This window comes from Saccostrea cucullata, unplaced genomic scaffold (genome assembly GCF_032062105.1).
Source record: "Saccostrea cucullata isolate Sc308-1 unplaced genomic scaffold, CSIRO_AGI_Scuc_v1 ctg3182, whole genome shotgun sequence".
Classification (NCBI taxonomy): Eukaryota; Metazoa; Mollusca; class Bivalvia; order Ostreida; family Ostreidae; genus Saccostrea; species Saccostrea cuccullata.
The window spans coordinates 558-15,365 of NW_026930863.1; the positions used below are offsets into that span (position 1 = coordinate 558).

Below are 14,808 nucleotides of genomic sequence, written 5' to 3' on the forward strand. Positions count from 1 at the left end.
AGGGGAAAAAAAGTGAAATTTTTTAGTACTCAGCAAAATTTTTTTTTTTTCCAACTGAGTTAAAATACATTCATACCATGGTTTTGTGTTTTTTCTATTACAGATTTTTCTTTGGGTTTTTTTTATGCACAGTATTTTAACAAGTATTGAGTGGTACTAACATTTATTAACATATTTAAACATTATAACATATTGATATAAAGCAACATTCTTTACTCTGTTATTATTGCCAATGGTATGAGAGACTATTTAACTAAAATCAAAAAAATTTCGGGGTTCTGGACACTTCACATATATCCATACAAAGTGACTGAAAACCAAGTTCTGGATAAATGAGGTTTTATTGTATCTAAATTTAGGCCTTTCAACTGCTGCAAGGGTTCCATGTTAAGAATGATAACTCTTTTCAGAACTTTTTTAGAGCAGGTCATTGTTTTTAACCCAAGTTCAGTTTTTGGCATATCCCAAGCGTTAAAATTCCTTGTTTATATACCATGTAGTTACGGACACTGTTTGATTACATATAAGTAGAATTTTTAATTAAAGTCTAAAGTAAAATTTAAAACCCCCTTTTCCAAATTTTAACTTGATTAAATTTTTATACTTGGGTATTCTTCTTTGTGTTTACATTTACTTGAAGAAATATAATATATATTTATATAGGAAGCAAAAATATGCACACACAAAAATCAACATTTTATTTTTTTCTTCTTCATTTCAAGCCCAGTGGGGATCCAGGTTAGAATAGGTCCTCAGTCCCCCCTTGCTTGTCGTAAAAGGCGACTAAATGGGAAGGCCTTTAGGATAAACCCTTTAAACCGAGGCCCCGTGCCAAAAGCAGGTGTGGCCCAAAAAATCCCCCCCCTGCTCAAAGGCTGTAAGTGCCTAGCATAGGCCTAAATTTGCAGCCCTTCAATGGTGACGTCTCCATATCAGTGAAATTTTTGGAGAGGGATGTTAAACAGTATACAATCAATCAATCAATCTTCATTTCAACATAAAAGAGAGTTAAAAAAAATCTTGTTTAAAAGGGCATGCTTGATTTGTCTATACCTTACTACACCCATTGTAGACAATTTACCCCTTTTATTATTAAGTGAAATTGGGTCTATAAGTTTTCAAATTAACATGGACATCAAAATTTCAACCAACCAAGACAATCCTATAGGAACACTCTTACTTTTTTTGGTATTGTGTAATTAGTTAGTATAGAAACAGTTTATAATTAAAAAAAAAAATTAAATATAAGGAAAATTTGCCCTTTAAAATAGATTGTGACACACCCTCTACCTTGGGATTCTTAAATTGGCCAAGTTTGATGATTCTAAGACAGACAGGCTGACAGAGGGACATGAACACTATAACATAATATTCTTAAGACGGACATATAAAAACTCTAAAAACAATCAATGGACACATTACTATCACATAAGCTCTTGCTAAATACACAGTGTTCTTTCTGTACATGTACTAACCTTTCATATAATTTTTGAGGTTTCTTGTATGTGTTGATACACTATGTACTCTGGTTTTTTTTTGTGTAGCACAGAGAGGGGATGGATGAACACAGGTTCCTCCAGTTCTGTGCACTGAAAAAATATGAAATCATAACAATCCAAATTGGTTAAATTGCAATTAAATTCTTTTTTTTTTCCCCTAAAATTTAAAACCAACATGTCAATTTAATGTTTATGCTCAAACATCCTTGCTGATGAAATAAAATTTCAATTTAATGTACTCTGTAAATTTTTTTTTCAACCTATTTAGATGTTATTTATTAATTTATTGCAAACAATTAAAAAAGCTGAAAAAAATAGGGGGTTTTTTTTTTTAAAAAAAAAAAACATGTCCCCCCTTTTTTACTGTTATTTAGGAAAGCTGATGGCCATAATATAGTTTACAGTCATAAAAACGTTAAGCCAAGCCGATCAGTGTAAATTTTTCATAAAAATTTTTAAAACATTTGTGTAAATTTCCCTGAAAATTGGATGAGCCATAATGAAAATTTGCTGTTAATTATTAAAACTTACTTGAATTTAAGGAAATAACCTCAAAGTTTTTGAGAATGATGACCGTAACAAATAAAAAGATGACCCTTATATCATTCTTTTTTCAATGAAGTGGGATAACCATAAAATACCAAATGTAATGTGTTTTCTTTCCTTTGTAAAGCTTTTATATGGAGTTATTTTGACAAAGATGCAAGTATAATTTTGAAATATTATAGGATTAAATGTTTTTTTTTTAGAATTTTTGAATTTTAAATTTCTGTTTTACTCACAAACTGAATAAAAGTGCGAAGCACTTTTATGTAAAGTTTCTGAGGGGAAAAGGCAAAATTTTACACATCGAAAATTTAAAAAAAAGTTTTTTTAAATTCCAATTACGAATTTTTAAATTTATTAAAATTTTTCTCTTTGAGGCCGCCATACAATCTGTTATTTTGTACAGCATAGGAATATTTTATGCAGCAAAGAAACTTATCAAGATGAATATCGATAAAATCCAACTTAAATTGTCATTACAATGAATAAATAAACTTATAACAAGAGGCCCAGGGGTCACATAACTCACGTGAGCAAATCGGCTAGGAAAAAGCCCAAATCAGATCAGAATTGAAAAGTTTACTGGGGAGGAGAGGGGCTTTAATTCTAATACTACTTGAGAATGCCTCCATATCAATTTCAATACTGCATATAACTTCTTGATAAAGTTTTTGGGAGAAAAATATTTTTTTTATTTTGTTTGTATATATTACTTTGTAATAATTTGAATTTGACCCCCCCATTGTTTCACTTCCTCCCCCAAAGGGTACTCATGATTTGAACAAATTTAAATCTTAATTTCACAAGGCCCACGGGCCTTATAGGTCACCTGAGTATCATGTAACAATTTTCCCAGTGATGGTATTTGGTTCGTGTTTTAAGCCAAAAGTTATGAAATTACTTTTTTTGAAAAAGGCACCATTGCTTGTCAAAGGGCAGTTTTACAAAGCATTAATTTTTTTTTAGTCAAAGTCCCCCCTTGTACCCCTGACCCAGCAGCCCTGAAATTATCTTTTTTAAAGAGGCCCCTTTCTTATTATAAGGCCAGCATTTTTTTTATTTTTGGGTTTAGTTATGAACATGAGAAAAAAAAAAAGCCCCAAAGGAGAAGGAAATAAAATTTTTTTTTTGATAAATCAATTATTAACATTTGTACATTTTTTTTTTTATGCTACCCCTAATAGGCCCCTTTTACCACTGGACACATAATGCTTACAAATAGGAAAGTAGAACATTTAATTGCTTATTTCATCATCAGTCAGTTTGGGCCAGTTATATAAATTTTGTGATGTTGATCAAAAATTTTTTAAACTAGAGCCGAGCTCATTGCAAAGCAACGAGTAGGTCTTCCGTTGGGGGTATGGACAGGAAGTACTGACCTTGGGTCAAGGTCACTGCACTTTCTTATGTGAACAACCTTTCTTCTCAGTTGAGCCTCCAGTGAATTTTAATTACAAAGTTATGCTTAAACATTTTTTTTTTCTGTCAGTGACCTAGATTTTCTAGAAAAAACCTTTTGATCAGGATCATGACACAACCTCCAATCATAAGTAATCTATGTTTCAAGTAAGAGCATCCAATGATTTTCTTTTTCTATTTTTCATACATGGGAAAGAAAATATTTTTTTCTGTTCAGTGACCTTGATCAAAAGCATTGGCTCTGTGTCAAGACAAACCATCAATCTGAAACAACTTTTAGTGATTACAAATCCATAACCCTGACAAGAAGTTTACAACTATTCTGTCATTGATCCTAAATTAGTTTGTTAAAATGGCCTTATTTTAAGTCATCTGAAACCGGCAGACTATAAACAATTTTTATCAAGTATGAATTTTTTAAACAAAAATTTTCCAAATTGAAATGATACTATTTTCAGAGTCACAATCATAGAAAAACCCTTTTTTGTCACCATCAATCTCTGTATCAAGTATTAGCAAAAAAATATTCTCGATTACATATAAATGACTGCGACAAAACATTTATTCTTTCTCCAGTGCCCTTTCAATTTGCCGTAATATTGCCTTGATTCATGACACATCCTAGGTTTCATTATAGCCTGGCCTTTTTAAAAAATTTTGAGGGACAGACAGACATCTGGACATTTAAGCAGACAATTTAATTCCCAACCCATCCACCCTACCCCCTAAAATACTCAATCACTTTGGGGGGGAAACTCTGGTCATGATTTGAAAAGAAAGTAATCTTTATTATATCAGGAAGCTTTCATAAGTATAGTTTCTCATTTTTCCCCAGAGTTTCATAAGAATAATATTTCAAAATGACCCCTTCTTATTTTACTAACCGTTTTCTTCATTATCATCATTTTATATCATCCAAGGTCGCCTGCATAGCGCACTGATTAGAGCGTTGCTTATAGTCGCGAAGTAAGGAGTTCATCCTTACATCGGGGGTTTAAAAAACCCCCACTGGGGGACGTGGAGGCCTTTTTTTCGGATAAAACCGTATAAAAAAAAAGACCAAATTTCGAAAAAAGGGGGTTTGTGGCAGGGCCCCCCTTCCCCCGGTCAAAGGCCTTAAGTGCCTATTATAGGATATTTGAAGTTTCTCCACTGGCAAGTGCATGATGGATTTCTATATTAGTGAAATATTCTTGAGAGGGAGAAAACTTTATCAATCATATCCCCCCCCCCCCCAAAAATGTTTAAAGAATTTTGCCTATGAAATATTTCGGGAGGGTTTTGAAAGTTTAGGCTACGTACAACTATCAGTCCATTGAATAAGAATATTTATTTAAATTTGGGGAAAAGGGGGGGGGGGGTCATGGGGGAGTTATGGTGTATACTTTAATACATTCGAGATTATTTTTTTCCGTTAGACAGAAAGGCCAAAGGAGTTGTGATTTGCTGATCATGATTAAAAAAAAGGACAAACCCAAACCACATGGTTTTATACACGTTTTTTCCATTAATTTATTCATCATTATTTTCCTTGAAGGAAAATGCATGGATAAAAGATACAAGAAAATTACGGGGATTAAAAATAGCATCCATGCATGGACTTTTATTACTTACATATTGTGCAAAAAATTTGAATAAAATCAACAAAAAAATTTTAATTTAAATAAGAAAGGGGGGTTATGTTTAATAAAATAAATTAAAAAATTTGTTTCAAAGGGAGACTCTCTGTTAAATACATGAATGTACATGAACAAAATGCCTCTCTTTGCCTTCTTTCATACATTTTTTTTTTTTAAACCCCGGAAAAGTAATGTGTGTTAGATTTAAGTTCATAATTTTAAAGAAAATACTGAGTTATATATGATAAACGATCAAATGGTTTGACTATGGTCCCCCGGGGTATTATTTTAATTGTTTAAATTAGGTTGTAAAGGTGTTTAATTACATAAGTTTTTAATTTTGGGGTATTTTAGATTGTTATATAAGTTCTTAAATTTTCGATTCTGGACATAGGATGTGAGTTTATTACTACTTATATGTACATTGTATAACTTTCCCAATATTTAATCACAGAACAAAATTACAATGTTAACACACTACCGGGTATACTAATCATTTACGGGATTTGAATAAATTATTTTACAAATTAAGTTCATTGCTTTAAAATCTTAATTATTTTTCAACTTTATTAGTATCGAACCTGTAATATAAGTATGCTTTGGGCAGTCCAGAAGCCACTTATGAAGTTTACAAGTGCCGGAGTTAACTATGATGTTTAATCCATTTCATTGACTATAATTCTATCCTTATGATTTGGAAGATTCTCTTTAAAATTTAAAAAAATTGGTATAGACATGGTAAAAATCTGTGATGGAAAAAAAGTGTGTTTGGGAAAATTTGTGTTGAAAACGGATTTATTTGTGTGTGAAAAGGGCAAAGCTTATGCATTTAAATCAATATTGGTTGAAGTAAAGTCCCAAAGAACGCTGCATGTCCATTCTTAATTTAGCACTCCAGCATAGTGCTCTTGCTAGAGATGAAATGACACCAGAGTTAGAGAAAATAGTAAAACGGTGCAGTTCTTTGAATGCTATTAGAAATATGGCAAACTGTAAACCAGGCCTTAGAAAGGAGTATCTGAAGAGTATGACTCCAGTCATTCACACAGTGGGAAAGCGATTTGAAAGAATGAAACTTAAAGGAGAACCAATTACAGTCACTACTGGACAAAATAATATTTATACAGAAGTTTGTAAATTAGAACGAAGTTACACATGCACGAAATTAATGTCAACAAGCGCATGGAAAGAATGGTTTGTCGCGTAATTGTAGAGAGCTTCAAGTAACATTTAGTTTAAATTAATTTATTATTTAAAATATGATCAATTCAAATTTAAAACAAAGTTGAATTGTGCAATATTAGATTTTATTATCGACAATAAGAATTTTATTTTACAGGATTTCCTACAATGGTTTTAATATATCAATACATTTTGCCTACGATAATGAAGTGGTCACCAGGAGTGAATCGCTTTAGATACTGCACGCATGTAATCGACAGCCAGATAACTGTAATGTAAACTTACTTAGTCTCTGTTTCTTCCATGTCCAGTACCAGATGACAGTGGTGTTCATTATAAAACTTTTCAAGAGGTATGAACATTTATTAAAATTAAATTATTTGATATTAAAATTAAATTAAAGGAAATCATCGTATGCATTTATGAATTTTATTTAGCATGATGTCGACACTACAATTCTATCAAAAAATAATAGTGTACTCAAACTTTAGTTAAAACTAAATTGTTTAGGTGTATGGAAAGAAGGTGGATGACAGTCATCGTCCATCATCCAAACAGAATTCTGACTTCAGCTAGGTATAGATAATGCAGATAAGATAATCGTGACACATTAAAAACACAGAAAGCAAGAGATATCGTCCCCTGTGGCGAATGTGGAAAACCCAGACTACTATTTTCCCCATCCAAACTTACTCATGAACAGGTACTTTTCTCTGAGTAAATAAAAATCAGTTAGAAAACTTTCTTACAGCATACATGTACAATTCATAATCGACAACCATATCAAAATATTTACCGTTTTTGAGTTATAACGCAAAAAATTTCAAGGCCCCTAGATCCCTAATTTTAGGGGCCAGCCCCTTTTTTAATGATATCAAATTTAAAACTTTGCAATTATGCAAAAATTTTATTCAGTATGTCTTAACAAAATATTTTTTTGTTTTTCAAGATAAAAGGTAAAATATGTGTAATTTTTCGCTCTTTTTTGCGTTCTAATTTTTGACCCCTATATAGCGCCATTTTAAAAAACCGATGTGCACAACTTCAATCCTTCTGTTATCTAAAATCAGTAGAATTTCTGCTCCAGCTTTAGTCGTCTCTGAGCCGTTGTCTGGAAATGAAAGCCTATAAATTTTCATATAAAGGGAAATAACTCTAAAGTGACTACTAAAACGAATACTATACCAATCTTACAAAAAAGTACCATTTGCTTCCTTAGACAATAGTTACTTACAACGACAAATGGATGTGATTGACAAAGAATTTAAAATGTAAAATTATAGGAAATAACTAATTCCTTTTAAATAAACAGTGTCAATTAAAACCCCATGCAGGTGCTCGTGGGTTTCCATATTTGAGTCCATACTGATTAAAGGTATTCATGTACCTTGACTTGCTTTTCAGTCTGACATTCAGCTTTATCTGTCACAAAATGCAGCGCAGTATCACTATTTGTTATGTTAGACGCTTACCAACATTGTCAGTGTTACTATCTGCTTTATCTACAAAATATCTGTCCTTTATATCAAGCAAATATTACATCTCAGATGCACAAGGAATTTGATTTTCATGTAACAGAAGATTAGATTTTGATATCTCTAACAAATATGTTTTTAGGGATACATGTAGCAATCGAATACAGAATTGCTAATCGGTTAACCGCAAGGCGTTCCAACCGATTAACCAGTTAACCGTATCAAACTACACATTTTCTAGAGGTATGTAACTTTTTTTTCCTATCAAGATCTATCCATATATACAGGAAATCTGATACATTCTAGATGTTAACACATTAAATTTGTTTTGGCTCTTGCTTTTCCTTTTATATCAGGATTATGACATGAGCACTCGGCCGATATGACCGGTCAGCAGGGGATGCTCACTCTTCCATGCATGGCACCTGACCCACCTCTGATGCTTAAAATGTCCGTATTTGCGTCGTTATTGTTTTTTATTGTTTTATGGACTTACACTGTAAATACTGTTTCTTAAAAAAAAAACATATAAGGATATATATATTATTTTAGTTTAAATATACACTGGGAAATAAATTAAGAAAAGCAAAAATCATGTCTAAAAAATATTCAATTTTTTGTTAATGCAGATTTCAAATATGTTCGTTCTCCGTTGTCACCATAATTAAAACTAAGTCTGTTTAGTAATTCATTCGATAGATAACTGCAAAAAGCATTTTTACTAATTTTCAGTTCTAAACGGTTATCTAAAATATTTATTTTGTTAGGGATGCAGCAAAAATTCTGACCTGCAATAGTTCGATTGAAATCAATCAAAATTTAAACATGAAAATGAAACCATCAACCTACATCGGTATCTCTATGCTGCCCCCCCCCCCTCCCCCCCAGAAGATAAATATATCAAATTGTTCATTGTGTTGAAAAAAAGTTTAAATTAATTGAATCTGAAAAAAATTGTGCTGAAATGATCTTCATGTGAAATTTAGTAAAAACAAAATTACTCACCATTAGGACAAATACCAAAAGAACGATGTTTATCGACATGCTTTTAAATCTGTTAAAAAATAATAGAGCATTGTAGAGAAACCGATGACTTTCAGATATAAACAATAAAAAAATATTTAAATGAATGGAATTATGAATTATCTGCCATCATTGTATTCAAATCGTCTAATCTATATCTCCCCTTAAAAGTTTCATTAAAAGTTAAATGGGATAACAGCTTGTGTAAGAAGTTCCAAGTGAGGGATTTTAAGGAAAGGGAAGAACTGAAAGAAAATAATTTACATGAAATAAAATTTACTTTAGAACATACCTCAAAATATCACTTTGTTTCATGACAATCTGTTGGTGAAAAATAATTATTTATAATTATTTATACCTGGCTTGTATCAGTCTGTCGTATTAAGATTATTCGAGGGCCTCCGTTGCATATTTTTTTCTGAACGTCCTGCTGTTGTGATTTAACTAAGGACAAAGTGTGTATAAATGATAATAAAAAGCATTCCTATCATATTTGTAAAGTCTCGCGTTATCTTATATAGGAAATAAACGGGTTTTATCTACAACGTATTTGATAATTTCCACAGAGAATTAGCTTAGGTTAAGTGGATTGAGGGTTGGTGATAAATATTTTCAATATCTGATTTCGTGACTGCGCCGGCTACCCCTACCACTGACACATCTATAAACCATTGATAAGAAGTTAAATACATGCATTTGGAAAATATTTCTTGCTTTTATAAATTATCAAAGTTTGTCAAACGAATATGCAAATTTTCATCGAAAAATGTTCAAAAGAAAAAAATATATATATACACAATGTCTAAATGATTTCCGAAGAACCCTCGTATATGTTGTAAGACTCCAAAGTGCGATGGTCTCACTTAACCCCGAGGGTTTGATGTCGGTAAGAATACAAAAGTCCGATAGTCACGCCAAAACCCGATTGCCTCTTTCCTTTGAGACGGGCTGTGCTAAAGTGAAATAAACACCGCTTATGACGTCAAAATATTACGAAGCCAATCCTAGACTCCCTTGTATTACACACCACATCCATCAAATTAATAATATTTGGTATTTGCCCATGTATTCAATTTCACCGATTTTACTCTTTGCTTGCATCACCAATTGATCTCGCACACGAAGCGAAGGTATTGGACTGGTAGTAAAAGAGCATTGACCTTGAAAATTTAAAATAATTTCTCGCAAAAATATTCGACTGATTAGGGTTAGTCACACACTTATCAAAAAGATTAGAATTGAACCTTGATTTTATAAAATATTTATCTTATCAATTAAAATTCTTGGCGTGGCACGGCATAGCGATTAAGAGCAGAAGTACTATGACTTTATAAACGTTAACTTTTAATTTTCCGTCGGACTTTGGCGTTTCAAACCATCATGGTTTCACGCCGACCATCTGGTCTTTGCAAAACTACCGGACTTGGTGTCCCTTTGCCCTTTGGAGTCCTACATTTATTTTCTAAAACTATACAGGTATTCCATAATCGTAATCGATATCGATTGAATGAATTTTACTTAAACTTTTGAAAATTACCTTTTTTCACCCTAATCCTAGAACACCCAATGATACCTTTTCAGAAACACAGATTTTTAACTATTGGCGTTTTGTAAATAATTAGAAAATAACAAAACAATTGATATTTTCTTGAACTAGAGAAGAACTGAACATTTTTTTCTACACAATTTTGATATGCGATGTTATATGACGTGAATATTGCATATCCTACCAGGAAGTTGATAAAATTACTCATTTATTATTGATTTTGTGCTATCTTCTGTTGGCTTTATCTTAAGGTATCCGAACCACATTAGCCTCATATGTCCTGGCATAAAATATAGATAAATACATAGTATATTTAGAAATAATTTTAATGTTTTAGTATGAGTATGTGAAGGTGGGGCGTGATCTAATTTTTGAACCTATCCTATACTTGAAGAGTTACCACCTTTTAATTTTACTATATAAAAAATCCAATCTTTAGAATTATATGTGATGAAAAAATATCTTTAACGATCTCCATGCTCAAATTTCTTGTAGTCGGACGTAGATAATTTTTTTTTTTAAAATTTATTTTTCATTCTATTTAGTTTATTAATAAAAAACTTCAGCCTAGAAATAACATTAATTTTGCTAGATAAGTTATACTCTTTTAAAAGATATATTTTGAAAACATTTGCCCAATAGTCGCTAGAGATTTCATTTAATTATTGTCAAAATTCTCAAAACCAAATTGTTGTAATTAAGAGCAGTGTAATTTTTGTCATTACAGTCTTGTAGCAGAAAAGTGATATTCAGTAAAACTCAGCATCAACAATTCATCAACAGTATTTATGAGTATTTATTAGACTTAACATTTAGGACGACAGTGTTATCAGTATCTATCAGAATAAGCTAAAAAATAACTATCAGCATTAACAGTAATACAGAAAATATGAATATTTATCAGCAGGAACCGCACCGTATCAGTGATTATCGAACATCATCAATAAAATCTGGAATTTGCAGTACTTCCTTCGTTCAGTAGTGGAAGGGCTGCAAATATTTTTCTAATCCATTTTTTATTCTCATTGGATGCGAAAAGGCGTACTCAGTGAAGTGCTATTTGTTTGATGGTAAATCTTTACTTAAATTCTTACTTTCAATGACAATATACATGTAGAATAACCAGGTAAATTAAAGCGCTTGTAAAGAATCTATTAGCCTCCGTTGTCAATTCGAAATCTGTCACTCGATATTCTTTTATGAAGTGAATCCTTGGTTTTTTCAATATATCGGTCCTCAAAGATTACTTTCTATTCTATAGATACAATAGATGATTTGCAGTTAAGATCTTTCCCAACTTTTATTGTAGAAGCTGTGTCAAGTAAGTAAAGGAAGTGTTACAGTCCCTGAAACGTTCTACTTTCCCATTTTTTCCGTTCGCTCACCGTTCGTTCAGCGTTCGTTCAGCGTTCGTTCACCGTGCGTTCAGCGTTCGTTCACCGTTCGTTCAGCATGCGTTCACCGTTCGCTCTTCGTTCACAGTATTGCGTTCACCGTTCACCGTGCGCTCGCGTTAACCGTTCACAAAACGTTCACTGTTCGCTCTCCTTTCCGTTTACTTTGCGTTCACCGTTCACTTATCGTTCAGTCTTCATTGTCATTCGGAACTCCGAACTGAAAGGACTTATCTTTTTGATGGTAAGGATTTACACGCTTTTTAATTAATTAACTTAGATATCGTGTTTGAAGAATAATTATTTCATTGCAAAAATTATCTATGATATTTCTATTTCTATTATTATAACTCAGCCAGCTTACTTATTTCATGAAATTTTCCTGGAAAATAATACATAAAGTACCTACATGTTTGTAGAATGATGCTAAAATATTAATTAAAAAAGGGCAATGTACAAATCCTTCATGCATGTCATCCATTTGTTGTAATTTTAAAGAGGAAAAATTATAAATGGATGTATAATGATTAATCCAAGTCTTTTACAGGAGAAGAATACATTAAAAAATTATTTCTACAGTAACGCGTATTTTAAACTACACGTACGTTTGAGAATTATGAACAGTTCTGCAAATATTCATTTAATTACATATCTCTAGAGCTTATCAAATTGATAGTGTGGTTTAAAATTTTAGAAAAGACCAACTGTTAAAAATAGTTTATTATAAGAGCAGGAAAATCGCTTCCTTCACTGTACCTAAGCAATTGTTTAAATATACGTCTGCCACTAAGTGTAATAAAGACACCCCCGTCCCCCGGTGCCTTTTCTCCCGAAATAAAATTCTTAGAGTTTTTTCATTATATTTTAATTTATATTTAATGTGTATTGTAACACAAGAAAACCAGTCTTAAAACCAACATCAAAAAGTCATTCAACAATAGTATTTTAGAATAAACTTGTGCCGACAGTAATATTCTAAATTGGCTCGGAATTTGTTTCGATTTCAATTTAAACTTAATCCTTCAAAGTATATATTCCCATTATTTATTTATTTTGTCTGCAGGGATGCAAAAATCAGATCCAGAATTGATAGGGAAAATTTAAAACTTCTTGGAAATACTAAGTGAATCTTTGCCTTCGGCATGTTCGGTGAAACGCGATTTCCACGCCTCCACTGTGTCGAATTATTTTGATTGAAAGGACAAGCACGCTACTAGCACTGACTTTCTGTATACTTTGTGAACTTGATCATGAAAAATAAAAGCCAATGTTTTCTGTCAAATGGATTTGTTTATCTAAAAAAAATACCTTTACTTCGTGGAATATTTCGGAAAAATAATGATATTTTTTATTTGATACAACAGATATCTGCGAATCAAGGGGGAAACCTCTCTCTCTCTCTCTCTCTCTCTCTCTCGTACACTTCTCTGTTCAATTAAAACTTATTAAGCATTGAAAATTTAATCTATTACAAATAATGTTTTTTTTCCAAAATGTCTACAGATACATGAAGAAGTTAGCTAAAATAATCGTCATAAAAGAATACATAAGGCACATAAGTATAGAATATTTTGCTTTGGAATTTAAATAAAACGAGAGTTTTTATGCGGTACGATATCAATCAACATCAACAGATAATTCTGAATTAAAAAAAAATCGCTACTTTACCAAGAATCGCCTTGGCACGCACGGAAATACATGTATGGTTGTTTCAACCCTGTACAATGTAATTAAATCATTCTATAAGTAGTAGTTTTATTTTCAGAAGTCCACATTAATTTAATAGTGGAAAAAAGGCATATTTACCATATAAATAGATTCATTTTGTATTTAATCTACATGCGTTTGGAAACAAAGACACATGTTTTACGGCAGTTAAAATTGTGTTATAAAAATATCAATTTAAATCATAGGTTCATATAAGTTCATATAAGTGCAGAACAAAAGTTTTTTTTAATTAATTATTTATTTATTTCTTTTTTAATTATTTATTCATTTATTGTTAAATTATATTTAAGTACCTGAAATTAGAATATAGAATACATGTTATAGAATAAACTCAATGGACGGAAAGGATCAGATGCATTCCGAATAAATCGTTTATCTTGCGTTTACCGTTCGTTAACTGTTCACTTTGCGCTCGCGTTCGTGGTCCGTTCGCATTCTGCGTTCACTCAATGTTCACCGTTCACACATCGTTTACCAAGTTGCGTTCAGCGTATTCGCTCTGCGTTCATTCACCGTTCGTTCAGCATTCATAGAACGTTTCAGGGACTGTAACACCTCATGATCAGAGATGCTCTTCCAGTTACTGGACATCTTATTTTTCGTGAGTACTTTTTATCGCAAACAGAGTTTTTAACGTCAAATCGCGAGAATTATAATTTGTGAATGGACGGTTGATCAACAGAACTTACATAGATTTCAGCACCATAGAAATAAAAGCGAGTAATATTTTTTCGCGAGAGACGCTTCTCGCGAAATCACATGGAAATTAATTTCTCGCGTATAATTAGGAATCTACAGTACCTCCTCACACTTGACTCATTAATTAATCTCTAATTTGACATGCAATTTTCTGTTATCAAATTTCTTCTTGACCAGTGCTTGATTATAACACCCATCATATATGTGATATTTTAAGATCCAAATACCGTGCAGTAAGTCTACAAAATACTGGAATTTGTGTGAAAATACAGTACAATGCTGATCAAAACATATGTAATGAAAGATTACGAAGCTCACCTCGACGGATGTTATCAGTGTAAGTAATGCAAATCTCACATCAAATTTTCTTAATTTTAAGTATTTATCACGACAGCAATATTCTTGCAAGTTGTGTTTAACCCCTTACATGGCATATACACATTTCTACGTGTGTAGCGTGAAAAACATGTATAGTGTGAACAAATATTCATAACTTTGTTAATACTGCAGATATCAAGGACTTCAAGTTCATTGGGATTGATCTGTTCCCAAAACTTTAACCTGGTCTCTCGTTTGGAAAATATAGGTCAGATCCAGCATCCAAAGCAAGTCTGGTAGTGTCCATTCCTAAATGCATCATCAATACAAGTTTGCTTCAGGTAGGGCTTACAGTTACTT

At 32.0% G+C, this 14,808-nt stretch overlaps 1 long non-coding RNA gene across 1 annotated transcript in view; it reads right to left on the bottom strand.

Moving 5' to 3' along the window:
* Nucleotides 1-1,527: 1,527 nt before the first annotated feature.
* LOC134230342 (uncharacterized) overlaps nt 1,528-14,808 on the bottom strand; it is a 29,077-nt gene continuing 15,796 nt past the window's right edge. The window contains exon 3 of the long non-coding RNA XR_009984334.1: nt 1,528-1,589. This is a non-coding gene — a long non-coding RNA (uncharacterized LOC134230342). The remainder of the gene's footprint in view (nt 1,590-14,808) is intronic.